The following is a 15,021-nucleotide window of genomic DNA, read 5'->3' on the forward strand; positions in this document are numbered from 1 at the left end:
AAGTAGACGCTTCGGAGTGAGGACAGCATAGACAGATTTAAATGACAGTAAAGTGAAATGCCAACTACAGTCCTTATGTACCGGTGTTGAATGTATAAATCCATCGTGTGTCTTATCTTTCCATTCCAACAATTTATTTTACAGAATATATATGTATAATTTACAGAAAAATATGGCATATTTTATAGATGGTTTGAATTGCGATTAATTGCGATTAATTACAATTAATTAATTTTTAAGCTGTAATTAACGCGAATAAAATTTTTTTTCGTTTGCCAGCCCTAGTTTTTATATTTGATTGAGGATACCATGCAAACAATGACAGAAGGGGAAAAAAAATAAATAAATTGACCCCTCTGCCTAAGGAGATTTAAAGAACAATTGAAACCAATTTTTACCAAACAATTCAAGGCAGGTGTGTGCCCAATCACTGATGAGTGGTTTAAGCTGCCCTGCCCACTATAAAACACACACCTGGTAAAAATTTGTCTTGATGAAAAGCATTGTCCGATGTGCATCATGGCTCGGTCAAAAGAGTTGTCTGAAGACCTGCGATCAAGAATTGGTGATTTGTATAAAGCTGGGAAAGGATACAAACCCATCTCTAAAAGTTGGATGTTCATCAATCGACAGTCAGAGAAGTTGTCTACAAATGGAGAGAGTTTGGCACTGTTGCTTCTCTTCGAAAGAGTGGCCATCCACCAAAGATGACACCAATAGTTCAGCGCAGAATATGCAGAGAGGGAAAAAGAACCCTAGAGTGTCTGCTAAAGACTTACAGAAATCACTGGCACAGTCCAATATCTCTGTGCACACATCAACTAATGGGAGGCCTCCACAGAGGTAGCCACTGCTGGCTGAAAAAAAAAACATTGTTCCTCATTTAATGTACGCAAAAAGACACTTGGACACTCCACAGAAAAGTTGGCAAAACATTTTGTGGACTGATGAAACCAAAGTTGAATTGATTGGGGGTAACACACAACGTCATGTGTGGAGGAATAATGGAACAACTCACCAACATCAACACCTCATCCCCATCATGAAGCATGGTGGAAGAAGCATCATGATTTGGGGCTGTTTTGCTACCTCAGGGCCTGGACAACTTGCAATCATTAATGGAAGAATGAATTCAAAAGTTTATTAGGATGTTTTGCTGGAAAACCTGAGGCCTTCTGTCAGACAGTTGAAGCTAAAAAGAGGATGGATGCTGCAATAAGACAATGATTCAAAACACAGAAGTAAAAAAAACAGAATGGTTTCAGAAGAACAAAATACACATTCTGGAGTGGCCAAGTCAAAGTCCAGACTTCAACCCCATTGATATGCTGTAGCATGACCTAAAGACAGCGATTCATGCCAGACATCCCAGGAATCTGACTGAACTACAGCAGTTTTGTAGAGAAGAATGGGCCAAGATTAGTCCCTGCCCACTATAAAAAAAACACTTGATAAGAATTGTCTTGATGAGAAACATTGTTTGATGTGCATTATGCCTCAGTCAAAAAAGCTGTCTGAAGACCAGCTATCAAGAATCGTTGATCTGGGAAAGGATACAAAAGCATCTCTAAAAGCCTGGATGTTCATCAATCGATAGTCAGAGAAGTTGTCTACAAATGGAGAGTTTGGCACTGTTCCTTCTCTCCCCAGGAGTGGCCATCCACCAAAGATGATGCCAAGAGTTCAGCGCAGAATATTCAGAGAGGTAAAAAAGAACCCCAGAGTGTCTGCTAAAGACTTACAGAAATCACTGGCACAGTCCAATATCTCTGTGCTCACATCAACTATATGTAAAACTATGGCCAAGAATGGTGTTCATGGGATGACTCCATGGAGGAAGCCACTGCTGTCTAAAAAAAATATTGTTGCTCGTTTAATGTTCACAAAAATGCACTTGGACACTCCATAGAAGTTTTGGCATAATACTTTGTGGACTGATGAAACCAAAGTTGAATTGTTTGGGAGTAACACACAACGTCATGTGTGGAGGAAAAATGGAACAACTCACCAACATCAGCACCTCATCCCCACCGTGAAGCATGCTGGAAGGAGCATCACGATTTGGGGCTGTTTTGCTACCTCAGGGCCTGGACAACTTACAATAATTAATGGAAGTATGAATTCAAAAGTTTATCGGGATGTTTTGCAGGAAAACCTGAGGACATCAATTCCATTCCAATCATGGAATGGAATGGAATGGTTTCAGAGGAACAAGATACACATCCTGGAGTGGCCAAGTCAAAGTTCAGACTTAAAACCCATTGATATGCTGTGGCATGACCTAAAGACAGCGATTCATGACAGACATCCCAGGAATCTGACTGAACTACAGCAATTTTGTATAGAAGAATGGGCCAAGATTAGTCCCTGCCCACTATAAAACACACACCTGGTAAGAATTGTCTTGATGAGAAGCATTGTCTGATGTGCATCATGGCTCGGTCAAAAGAGCTGTCTGAAGAAGAATCATACAAAAAGTATCTCTAAAAGCCTGGATGTTCATCAATCAACAGTCAGAGAAGTTGTCTACAAATGGAGACTTTGGCACTGTTGCTTCTCTCCCAAGGAGTGGCCATCAACCAAAGATGACGCCAAGAGTTCAGGGCAGAATACTCGGAGAGGTAAAAAAGAACCCTAGCGTGTCTGCTAAAGACTTACAGAAATCACTGGCACAGTCCAACATCTCTGTGCACACATCAACCATATGTAAAACTATGGCCAAGAATGGTGTTCATGGGATGACTCCATGGAAGAAGCCACTGCTGTCTAAAAGAAAACATTGTGGCTCTTTTAATGTTCGCAAAAAGACACTTGAACACTCCACAGAAGTTTTGGCAAAATATTTTGTGGAGTGATGAAACAAAAGTTGAATTGTTTGGGGGTAGCACACAACGTCATGTGTGGATGAATAATGGAACAACTCACCAACATCAACACCTCATCCCCACCGTGAAGCACGGTGGAAGGAGCATCATGATTTGGGGCTTTTTGCTACCTCAGGGCCTGGACAACTTGCAATCATTAATGGAAGAATGAATTCAAAAGTTTATTGGGATGTTTTTCAGGAAAACATGAGGACATCTGTCAGACAGTTGAAGCCAAAAAGAGGATGGATGCTGCAACAAGAAAATCATCCAAAACACAGAAGTAAATCAACTTCAGAATGGTTTCAGAAGAACAACATTCACATTCTGAGTTGGCTAAGTCAAAGTCCAGACTTAAAACCCCATTGATTTGCTGTGGCATGACCTAAAGACAGCGATTCATGCCAGACATCCTACGAATCTGATTGAACTACAACAGTTTTGTAGAAAAGAATGAGCAAAGATTAGCCCTGATCAATTTGCCAGACTGATCTGCAGCTACAGGAAGCGTCTGGTTGAAGTTACTGCTTCCAAAGGGAGGCACAAAATATTAAATGTGATGGTTAACTTACTTATTTTTTCCCCTTCTGTCATTGTTCGCATACTATCTTCAATAAAATATAAATACCTATAAATGTTTCGGTGGTCATAGTTAAAGCAGACACTGTTTTTTCATCTGTGTGGTTTTGACAAAGATCAGATCACATTTGGTAGTAATTTTATGCAGAAATGTGAGCAATTCCAAAAGGTTCAGATACTTTTCATACCACTGTAAATGCTCCCAAGGTATTTTGTTTATTATGGTTGTATTCATTACAGCTATAATTCATGAGGGGGGAAAAAAAATCAATTTGCGCTCCTATGTTTGCTTGCTTTGAACTCTTTTATTAGCGTCAGTGTGCTGCAGCAGAGTCCAATTGTAAAGACTAGGTTGGAAAAAGGCCATGCGGTGCATGTACTAAAAGCGCACTGAGATCATTTAGTATTTACTATTCCTTCTGTATATGCAATATGTTCTATGTGCGTGTTTATTTTATGTCATTATTTTAATTTTGACTGCTGCAAACTACAAGCAAAAGAAGTATGTATGGTGCTTTAATATTGCCGTGCCTCTACATACATTGACCTGCCAGGCAAGTATCATCACCATGGTTACACCATTTGTTTATTTATTATTTTACACCAACTACATAACATGTATTTGAGAGAAAATTGTTGGATGAGATCAAGTATGTGGTAAAAGGGTGTTGAATAAAGTGTTTTACTGAATTGTAACCGTTGCGGTCTTGGCTAGGTGAAGCGTTAGTAGGATGTTGGACGTTATTCACTGTTAATACGGACATTTTTTTTTTTAATCAAACAATTTAAGGGTTTTGTAGTTACTCGTGTAAGGAATCAGCGAGGAATCAGTTGTTTTCGTCAATGATGACAATAACGAAAATCTTTCGTCAAGGAACAATTTTTCCATAACAATGACGAGACGATAAGTTCAAAATGTGTTTTGCGAGACTAAAACATAACGGGACTAATGCCAGTTTTCGTCCGACGAGATGAGAACAAGACGAAAATACGCAATAGTTTCTGTCACATGTTCACAATGTGTGACATCTTTATGTGTAGTTAGCCTGCATTGTAGCAGTGTCTGGTTGTGTCACTCATGTGATGTAATGCGGCTCTCCAGTCTCCAGGTTTGCACTCACGATTTTGTTTTCTTATCTTTAGGGTTGAGCATCGATGAGAACCAGTTCTAACACTCCGATGCTCCCAGAATCGTTCATATTTTTAAATTTCGATTCCTTGTTTCGATGCCCTGACCGCCGAGTGGAAAAAAATTGCTCGAGTTTAAAGACTGATATTTATATGGCGGGAAACAGACAAGACTGGAAAAAGCTGTTTCTGCTCTTGCACCCCTCTTTAAAATAAACTGCTGTATTCTAAGCCAAATGAACTGTTGTGTTTGATAGAACAATATGTCTATATGCTGCCATAGCAGATTCATGGCACAATAAGCCCCCAAACTATTTTTAATTTGTCCGTTTTACCCTGAAAACCCCCGTTTACAGACGTTACGCAACCGCTTTTGTTTCAACCGAGCCATAAAAAGAACGTAAGTAATTATATTTATGCTTCGAAATGTCCGGCATTTTCAGTTTAGAATCATTAATTGATGTCTAATATTTAGTTTAAAAAAAATAAACGACTTAAAAAAACGATTCACTTGCACATTTTAAACTTTTAAACAAATTACGTCACAATGAAAAAATTGGCGTCTGTAAAAAAGTCACGGATATCTACCTCATAACGATCGCTTAGTTGTATTTTTTCGTTACTGTCGTTTTTTTCCCCGATATCTTAGATGATAAATAATCGATCCAGACGACCATTCCTTGATGTCTGCGATTTCTGCATCACGACCCTTGTTATATGACCATGTTTCACCCATAGAATCCCCCCAAAATCCAGCTGTGGCCATTCACAGCTGTGTGTTGACATCGATGACGTAAATCCGTCGACGAGCACAACATCCCGTCGACGGTTAATGAAGGGTTAAAAAAAATATATGCGTGGAAAGTTCAGAATGTCGGATGCTCTGTATGCAAGCGGGGAAAGCGGCACAAAGCCAAAAAAAAGCGCACCAGAGTGTCCAAAACATTGACTTATTTCAAAGAAACAACGGAGGGTACACTCTTCTGTCCTGTCTCTTCAATGCCAAGCTTGGCTGCACGTCGGCCGTGAATAAACACCTCAAATAATTTTTTTTTTCCTTCATTTTTTGTACACCAGAGGGTGCTGTCGCCTTACTGAATAATAATGTTTCATTGACAAAGGGCCTATAAGTGCTATTAGTATTGTCCTTAATGTTAACTGAAAGGTTTATTTCATGTTATGGTTTATTTTATGGTATAGAAAATTATATAAGGTTAAAAGGTCATAAATATATACAGTATATACAGTGATTGCACTCAAGGGAGAGATTGTCAAGGATAAGGTAATAAATTAAGGTAAAGGCAATTCATTGATATATAAATAAGGTTTAAAAGGAAAAAGGTGAAAAGTTTTTGTTAATTTCTAATTGTGTTGTTTTATTTGTGTGCACCGCAGGTCTTACGGTGTGATTACATCAAGGATGGAATAAAAGTTGTAAACCATCAGTTTAAGAGACCACCTTTTCAATCGGGATGCTAAACTAGTTAATTCTATCAGCATTTGAACTCATTGTTTATTTGTGAGTTATTATTGTTATTTACGTGTTTATTTGTACTTTAATAAATAATTTAAGTGTTCCAATATGTTTTTTGTGAATTGATAAGCGTCAACAAAAATTTCATTGCTAAATTAGTAAACAACCCCCCCCCCCCCCCCCCCCCCCAATTTTTTTTAAATTATTAGATTAGTCGACTAATCGTAAAAATAGTCGGCTGACTAATCGGGAGAAATTTAGTCGTTTGGGACAGCCCTAGTGTTGACACTCAGTGATGCATGCTACGTGGAGTTTTTGGATCGAAACAAGGTAAGTACGCGATGATATCTCATTAAAGTCATGGCGTCTTTAATTCTGCTCTCGCGTGCTCTCACCTCTAGATAGGATTTTGCTGTTTAATTTTTTTTTTTTTTTAAATGCCCTCCTGTCCAAAATTTTTTGTCCCCCAGAAAATAGAAATTTTAAGCTTTCCAATGATGTATCATACATGTATATTGGACAATTTTGAAAGTTGGCTAAATTGGGGGTCTCAGAGCGGAACTTCAAATCACCTGAGTGTTTTCCGCCATATACAAGTAATAATTAGCCCTGTGAGTAGTTCATTTAATTAAAAAAAAAATGTCGAGAAGTTAAGACTTTAATATAAACAATGGAATTTTTTTCGATCCTGCATTTTTTTTTGACCCTGCCTAATAAAAGAATCAGGATCAGGAATCGTTCGGAACCGGAATCAAAACATGGAATCTGAATCGGAACCGGAATCGTTCAATTTCAAACGATGCCCAACCCTACTTTTCTTGGCCAGAGAGAATATCCAATGTTGCTTTAGCCTTTAAAGGTATGTGCTGAGTGATGATCACACACTAAATGTAACTCGTAGTGTTAGCATAGCATTCGCATTCCTGTTAGCATTAGGTTAATGCTAACGGCACGCGCCCGCTCGGACATCTTTTGTTGTTTTGTTCAACGTTTGTGGCATCCAGGTGGGGATAATTAATTGGAACAAAATGTACTGTTTTCCTGCTGAGGGTGAATTATAACCAAGTTGTCGTTGTCCTTGTAGACGCTAGAATATGTGCTCGTCTGTCATTGTTCATTCGAAATGGTTGGAAACCTTTAATTATTTCTGAAGAAAAAAAAATTTTTACAGGCAAAAACATTTTTTAGAAAACGTCGACTCTAACTAGGCGAAATTAGTCTCGAGTTCTCGTCAACAAAAACTAGATGAAGACAAACACATTTTGAAATGACTAAAATATGACTAAGACTAATTAGTATCATCTTCCATACTACGAAGATGAAAACAAAAATTAAAAGGGCTGCCAAATACAACACTGCAAGGAATGTTCAAATAAATTTCCGCCAAATCCCTAGACTCCACCTGCGCACGCATGTATAAAAAGACTATTTGACATTCCTGAACACATGAGTGTCTGTAGATAAGGATGTATAGTCGCTTACCACACACAGTTCCACAGTGGCTCTCTCACTGAGTCAACTCCAACATCATATAACGCCTGCGGAGAGACACAAACATGAGAGATGATGGAGAACAAATTAATGGGGAAGTATAGCTAAAAATAGCATTGTGAACATTGTGGTCACCATATGCATTCTGCAGTGAATCACCCGAACTACATGTCCTGTTTAATAGTAGGCATCCTTAAGCAAAAGACATGATTTTGTGCAGCTGATAAATAGGGAAAATTTCTAAATAATGTGGGTTAATGTGACATTCTGGATACCAGTGGTTAGGCTGTGCTAGAATAAAAAAAAGAGTACTGATGCAACATGGAATACTGTATTAGGATTGGGATTAAAAATACAATTAAAAAAAATAAAGTGCAAATACAGATGTCCAAGGTGTACAAACGAGTTCCGTTCCTGTGCTGGCGCTGTGACCCGGATTTCCGTGTAAATCAGAATTAACCCTTTAGATACCCCAAAACACCCTCTAAATCAGTGCTTCTCAATTATCTTCTCTTACGCCCCCCTCAGGAAGACGTAAACGTTCCGCGTCCCCCCAACTCTCTGCCGCCACTGTAAGAATATACTGTAGTATCATTTGTATATAAAATTCTTATAAGTACAACTCTGCATAACATTGTGATCTTTTTAATATTAAAGAAGAAAGTACTGTAATATAGATCAACTTAAAATAACGCGTAAAAAAAAAAAAACCCACGCACATCCAATATGTGAAAATACACACATAGGACAATATGTCTAACAATTACACCGAAAAAACAAAGATTTTTTAGAACAAAATGACAGTTTCATTGGACAGAGGGAGTTTTTATTTTTGCCGCAGGCAGTATCAGCTCCATTGCTATGGTGTAGGGTTATTTTGCACTGAGCAACTTGGTATGCCACCATATACGATGCTGACAATTAGGGTTGTTCCGATCATGTTTTTTTGCTCCCGATCCGATCCCGATCGTTTTAGTTTGAGTCTCTGCCGATCCCGATATTTCCCGATCCGATTGCTTTTTTTTGCTCCCGATTCAATTCCAATCATTCCCGATAAATTTTCCCAATCATATACATTTTGGCAATGCATTAAGAAAAAAATGAATAAAACTCGGACGAATATATACATTCAACATACAGTACATAAGTACTGTATTTATTTATTATGACAATAAATCCTCAAGATGGCATTTACATTATTAACATTCTTTCTGTGAGAGGGATCCACGGATAGAAAGACTTGTGACTTTATTGTGACTAAATATTGCCATCTAGTGTATTTGTTGAGCTTTCAGTAAATGATACTGTAGTCATGCCCAAATGCATGATGGGAAGTGAAACCATGACTGTGCATAGTGCTACCAATTGATATATCTTCTCTGCGTTGGCAAATAACATAAGGTGTTAAGATAAAAATCAATTGCTACCTTGCTTCCCCACATTGCTTCCCATATTTCTAATCGTAGGGAGAAGGATTGTAAGGCTTTAGCCAATTAAAAAAAGGCTCCAAAGGCTGCCAAAATTCACTCTACTCATTTCATGCTGCCTTTTATCTCTGTATATGGGTAAGACGGCGTCATTGCGACAATGCGTGAGTGGGTCGTGCAGCGCATGCATTAATTGCGTTAAATATTTTAATGTGATACATTTAAAAAAAAAAAAATACCGCCGTGATTTGATAACCCTACCTTAAGCCTATATATATATTTAAAAAAGGCATGGCCGATATTTTTTTGCCGATTCCGATACTTTGAAAATGACGTGATCGGACCTGATCAATCGGCATCCCGATCGATCGGGACATCTCTACTGACAATGCTCCCTGATTTACTGATGTAACACTGACAAAGCGGGAGGATTGTTGGCAATATTTGGCGCTGAAAATAATCATTCCTGCTGTCCGCTGTGAACATTTTTAGACAAAGTAAATAGTCTGGTCTTTCCCCATCTCCCACGGTACTAAAAGTCAAAGCCAAAAGCTAAATGCTACATACACTTCGTCATATTTCCTTTTCTAAGCTTTTCATATCTCCAGTGCTATTTGCTGAGTGTTCTTGTTTGGTTCAGAAATACTGCGCACACGCTGAAAAAAGGACCGGCACTGCCACCCACTGAGAGGATGTGCAATTACACTTTATTCTAGTTCGACAAAAAAGTATGTTCCCCAAGGTCACATGCGCCACCCCCAGCCTCTCTCTGCGCCCCCCAGGGGGGCCCGCCCCACTATTTGAGAAGTACTGCTCTAAATAAAAGAAAAACTATCCATAAACATGTATTATAGGCTACACAGTGTTGGGCACATTACTTTAAAAAAGTAATTAGTTATAGTTACTCACTACTTCTTCCAAAAAGTAACTGAGTTGGTAACTGAATTACTCTATAGTAAAAGTAACTGGTTACCAGGGAAAGTAACTATTTCCGTTACTTTAAAAAGAAGTATGTCAAAGAATTTGAAATTTTCTGAGCAGTATTCGAGTCAGTTGAATAGAGAAGAACATACAGGTAGTTGTGTTATAGAACCTTGTAATATTTATTGCACCTCACCAGCAACAGATTTATCCTACACTTGAAGTGCAACAAAAATCAACAGATTTGAATTGCTTACCACAGATGTCGACAAAAGCTTTGCACCGGGACATAAATTACAGTTTACATCCACGTTCTTTCCTTTATTTTCGACCAACTTGAAATAGTGTTTATATCTCCACCTTGTAAAGGAGAAATTTATTTAATTATTATTTTAACCTTTTAAACAAATTATGTCACAATGAAAAAATGGCTTCTGTAAAAAAAATTCACTGATATCTACCTCATAACTATCACTTAATTGTATTTTTTGTTTTGTTTTGTTACCGTCGCATTTTCTCCCATATGTTAGATGATAAATAATCAATCGAAAATAAGAAACATTGACAAAAAAAAAAAAAAAAAACGTTAAAAGGGGTAAATATATGAAAAAGAATATCTCGACCATTGCTTGATGTCTGCGACTTCTGCGTCGCGACCCTTGTTATATTACCATGTTTCACCCATAAAATCCCCCAAAAATCCAGCTGTGGCCATTCACAGCAGTGTCTTGACACTCAGTGATACATGCTACACAGTTTATGGATCAAAACAAGGTAAGTACGCGATAATATCTCGTTAACATCATGGCGCCTGTAATTCTGTTCTCGCATGCTCCCACCTCCAGATAGGGTTTTGCGGTTTAAAAAACAATTTTAAAGAAAATGCCCTCCTGTTCAAAAAAGTTCTTCCCCCAGAAAATTGAGATTTTAAGCTTTCCAATGATGTATCACACACACATATCGAACAATTTTGAAAGTTGGCTAAAATGTCTCAGAGCGGAACTTCAAGTCACCTGAGTGTTTTCCACCATATATATATGTAGTTAAATTCTATTCGTGATTTAATGTATATTTTCTTTCCTTTTTCGATTGTCTGTGTTTTACCTTTCTTTTGATTTCATGTGATTTTATGATCTTCGGCCTTGCCTATAGGGGAGAGTTGTGCCAGTTTTTACATAAAGTCACTTTAAAGTGAGGTCATGATAGTAATCTATCCAACTGCAATATGAACATATATTTCAGAATGTGGTGCATCTTTGGGAACAATCATTTTGGATCTGAACTATAGTATTTAAGAAATATAACTTTCTCAAAAAAAGTGGTCTTTTGGCAGAACTTGCCCCCAGTGCGGGGTAAGTTGTGCCTTTGGAGAGAATGCACTGGGGTAAATTGTGCCATTGATTATTGAAGTGAAACAGTATATTTTCTCTCTGCTAGAAAAATAAAAATTAAAAATTATTCATTTAAGGTTTATTTAAACTTATTTTGCAACATCAAAGGCCAATTTTCTCCAAGCCAATTGCGCCAAATAAGCACATAAGAGGTCAATTTTCAATAAGATCTCGCGCTCCATGAACACATCAGAACAAAGTTTAGTCAAAAGAAACAAACAAACAAAAAAATCAGCAGTTCTATTTAAAGGTAATTTATGAAATTGAAGGCAAATTTTCTGAAACAAGGCCTAGCGCCACGTAAACATGTTCAGAACAAAATGAAATTCTAATAAAGACCAAATTAAATGCAATCCGATTCACAGATCTGGCCAACTACATAACATCCCACTTGCTGATGTTACAGGGGAATATACTACATTTCTGCTCCCTTATGGCTGTACCACCAGGTTTTTGTGGTGTGGGTAGTTTTATACGCACATCTTCTGTAGGGATGACTCCATCATTTTCTTTGAAAGTGAAAATGGGCTCTCCATCCACAGACCTCTTATTACTTTGCCTTAAAAACTTGGCACTGACGTTGGTGCCATCAGCCTTCTCAACCAATCCGATATAGTTGTAGGATTTGGTTTTGCCTGCAAAGTTCACAATGACAAAGTCCCCAGCAGACGGATCCTTGTCAATATCATCATCATTATCATCATCCTGCATAACTTTCATCGTCAGTGGTGTCGTTAAGTAGGATGGAAATGTCACCATCTTCTGAGCTACTAAAGACAGTCACTTTCTTTTTAGGTTTGGTTGGTTTAGACCGTTTCAGAGTCCCTTTTTATTTTCACTCCTTTTCTTTTTTTCACCCCTTTCAGTTTCTCTGTCGTGTGTAGTCTGCTTCAGCATCTTCAGTGGTGTCATTAATTCAGGGGTGTCCAAACTTTTTGCGAAGGGGGCCAGATTTGGTGTGGTAAAAATGTGGGGGGCTGAACTTGGCTGATGTCCTTTATGTAGAACAGGGGTAGCCAACGTCGGTCCTTGAGGGCCCCAATCCAGCTTGTATTTATGAGGAGCAGCATTTAGTGTGTAAGCTACTTCATATGCTGGTAGCAGGTACTGCTGACCAATTTATTAAGTCTGTGTGTGGGCCAGACGTTATTTTATGACAGAGGCTAGGGGCCGGATGAAATTTGACCACGGGCCGCATTTGACCCCCGGGCCGGACTTTGGACATGTCTGCATTACTTGGAATGGCCAAGGTGCTTTCTTCTGAGCGACTGTACACAACCGCTTTCTTAATTTTCTTGAGTTTAGTTTGATTTGATTCTTTAAGAGCCCTTTTCATCTGCCTGTGAGTTGTGCCCCTGGCACAACTTACCCCAGGTCCTGTGGCACAAATCACCCCAACCCCACCTTTTTGGAAAAATTGCATCATCCATCAATTTTGAGCTAACATTGTGCTAGCTGTACAGATTCATAGAGTAGCTTGCCAAAGCACTAAAACATGTGTGAAATGTTTTCAAACTTAACATAACTGTTCAGACACAACAATAAAAAAAAAACGTGATCATAGAAATTTTACTTTGAAAGGCAAAAAACAGTTTTCTTAAATTAAATGTCCTTACCTCTCATGCAATAATTCTCTCTTCTTTTCAGGATGAGTGAAATGTTCAAAAATGTGTGTCACATGACCAATTTTTTTCTATGGTTGCCAAGAAACGGGGTGGCACAACTTCCCCACTGGCACAAATCACCCCACTCTCACCTATAGTCGAATCGTCTCAAAATAGGGTTTTAATTCATGTTAATTAATGCTACTTAAGATTTTTTTCAACGTGTCACAGGCACTTAAAGCCTCCTCTGTCAACTGTCAACTTTTCTCTTCCAATAGCGCCTTATTCAACGTGACCCAGTAGCAAGTAATGTGTCATGTGGTGACCATGTTATTCACAAACAAAAACTTTTTCAACAAATATATTTAATCCCCAAAGTTAAATGTGACAGTGTTTCAGTGTATTATATGTATTTATTCATTTATTTATTTTTAACAAAACTAATCTACCAAACGTTTTTTTCCTCAGCACTCCACGTCCCGCACCACTGATCACACCTGACTGAACTGGATATGTTTTTTTAAAGAATTGTCCAAAATACCTTCAACCAGAATCTAAACTCTCATTGGAAGCTATAGACACTATTTATTCTGTTATTCTTTTTAAAAGGGAAAATCCACTTAATATTAATGCAATGTGTACAGACGTTGCGCTAGACTTTTTCGTTGTCTGTCATTTTGACTGACAGTGTCATAAAAATCCGGTCATAATCTATTTTTACCCGTCACTTACATTTTTAAAATGATAATAATGACATATTCAATAGTATTTACTGTAGTTTTCATTCATTTTTAATTAATATTCTGTCCGAACAAGCTTAACAAGAGGCGAACAGACAGCGAAGTGCACCAATCAGCGACGGGCAGACGTGCCGTTAGCAAAGCGACGAGGGCAGGACGAGGGACTTGCGCGCGGAAGTAAACATACGAGGAGAACGGAGTTTATTCAACATGGCTTGCGCGAGACACACTGTTTTCAATGACTCGTGTCGATGTGTTTTAGCTCATTTAAAACTGAATTTACCGCGGATTGGAACATATTCTCGGCTCTCCCGTTCGCCATCTGTGTTGTTGTAGAGACGACTTTCGGCGCGCAAGAGTGACGTTGCTCGTGAAGAACACGTCACGCAAATAAACAAATCTGATTTGTCGATTGATTTTGTACCTACTCGAGAGGCTGGGTCCCAGACTTTTCTCTCAGTGTTTGAAAAACACAGGGAGAACAGTCTGACCGTGCCAGGCAAACACTCAGTTGCCTTGCCATTTTTCAGAGTAAGGCCAACGACGTCATGCATCAAAAGAGACAATAGCTAATTAATATGCTCACTCGCCACCTTGTGGTCTGGGGTTTGAATTGCAACCTGTCAAAATGACAGATGGACTTCAGTTTTTTCCGTCACCGTTTTAAAAAACCGGTCAACGACGGAAAATATTCGGTTAACGCGACCCCTGAATGTGTATAAATTCATCCCCTGGCTTCATTTAAATAATTTTGCATGCTTTCCATAACTCTAATAAACTTTTTTTTCATTTGTCAAACATTAGTAACTAAAATTTATGGAAGTCCATTTCCGCCACAAAAAAAAAAAAAAAAAAACTTTTTTTTCCCAACAAAACAAGAAGCACATTTCTGCCAGTAGAAAAAAAAAATACAGTATATATGTATATTTTTTCTTTTTACTTGCTGTTGCCTGTTTCTGCCAGTAAAAAAAATTATTTATTTATTTATTTTTTTAACTTCTCAGAGTCCTTACGCACAAGCTAAGCTAAGCTACTTATAGGCACCAGCCTCCAGCCTTCTCGCGCCAGCGAGAATGGGCTTCCATATCATACTACTGTAATGTATATAAAAACTGTAAAAAAAAAATAATAATAAAATACAGCTGATTACTTTAGTTTTTGCAGATTGTTGGGTAAATTCCGCCCAAAGTGATTATTGTATATGCCACAACCCTATTTGTTTAACTAAATGTTGAACTGGTCATATGCTAAAGGTGTGTTCCATTGACAAGCATGTAAACATCACTTAAAATGAAATACAATGCAATCTAGTGTACGTCAAGGGGTTGGGTGGTGGTCAGGCTCGGACTGACAATGTCCAAACTTCTACAGTTAATGTATAACAAGTGCTAGTCAGAGGGGG

This window comes from Corythoichthys intestinalis, chromosome 10 (assembly GCF_030265065.1).
Source record: "Corythoichthys intestinalis isolate RoL2023-P3 chromosome 10, ASM3026506v1, whole genome shotgun sequence".
NCBI classification, from domain to species: domain Eukaryota; kingdom Metazoa; phylum Chordata; class Actinopteri; order Syngnathiformes; family Syngnathidae; genus Corythoichthys; species Corythoichthys intestinalis.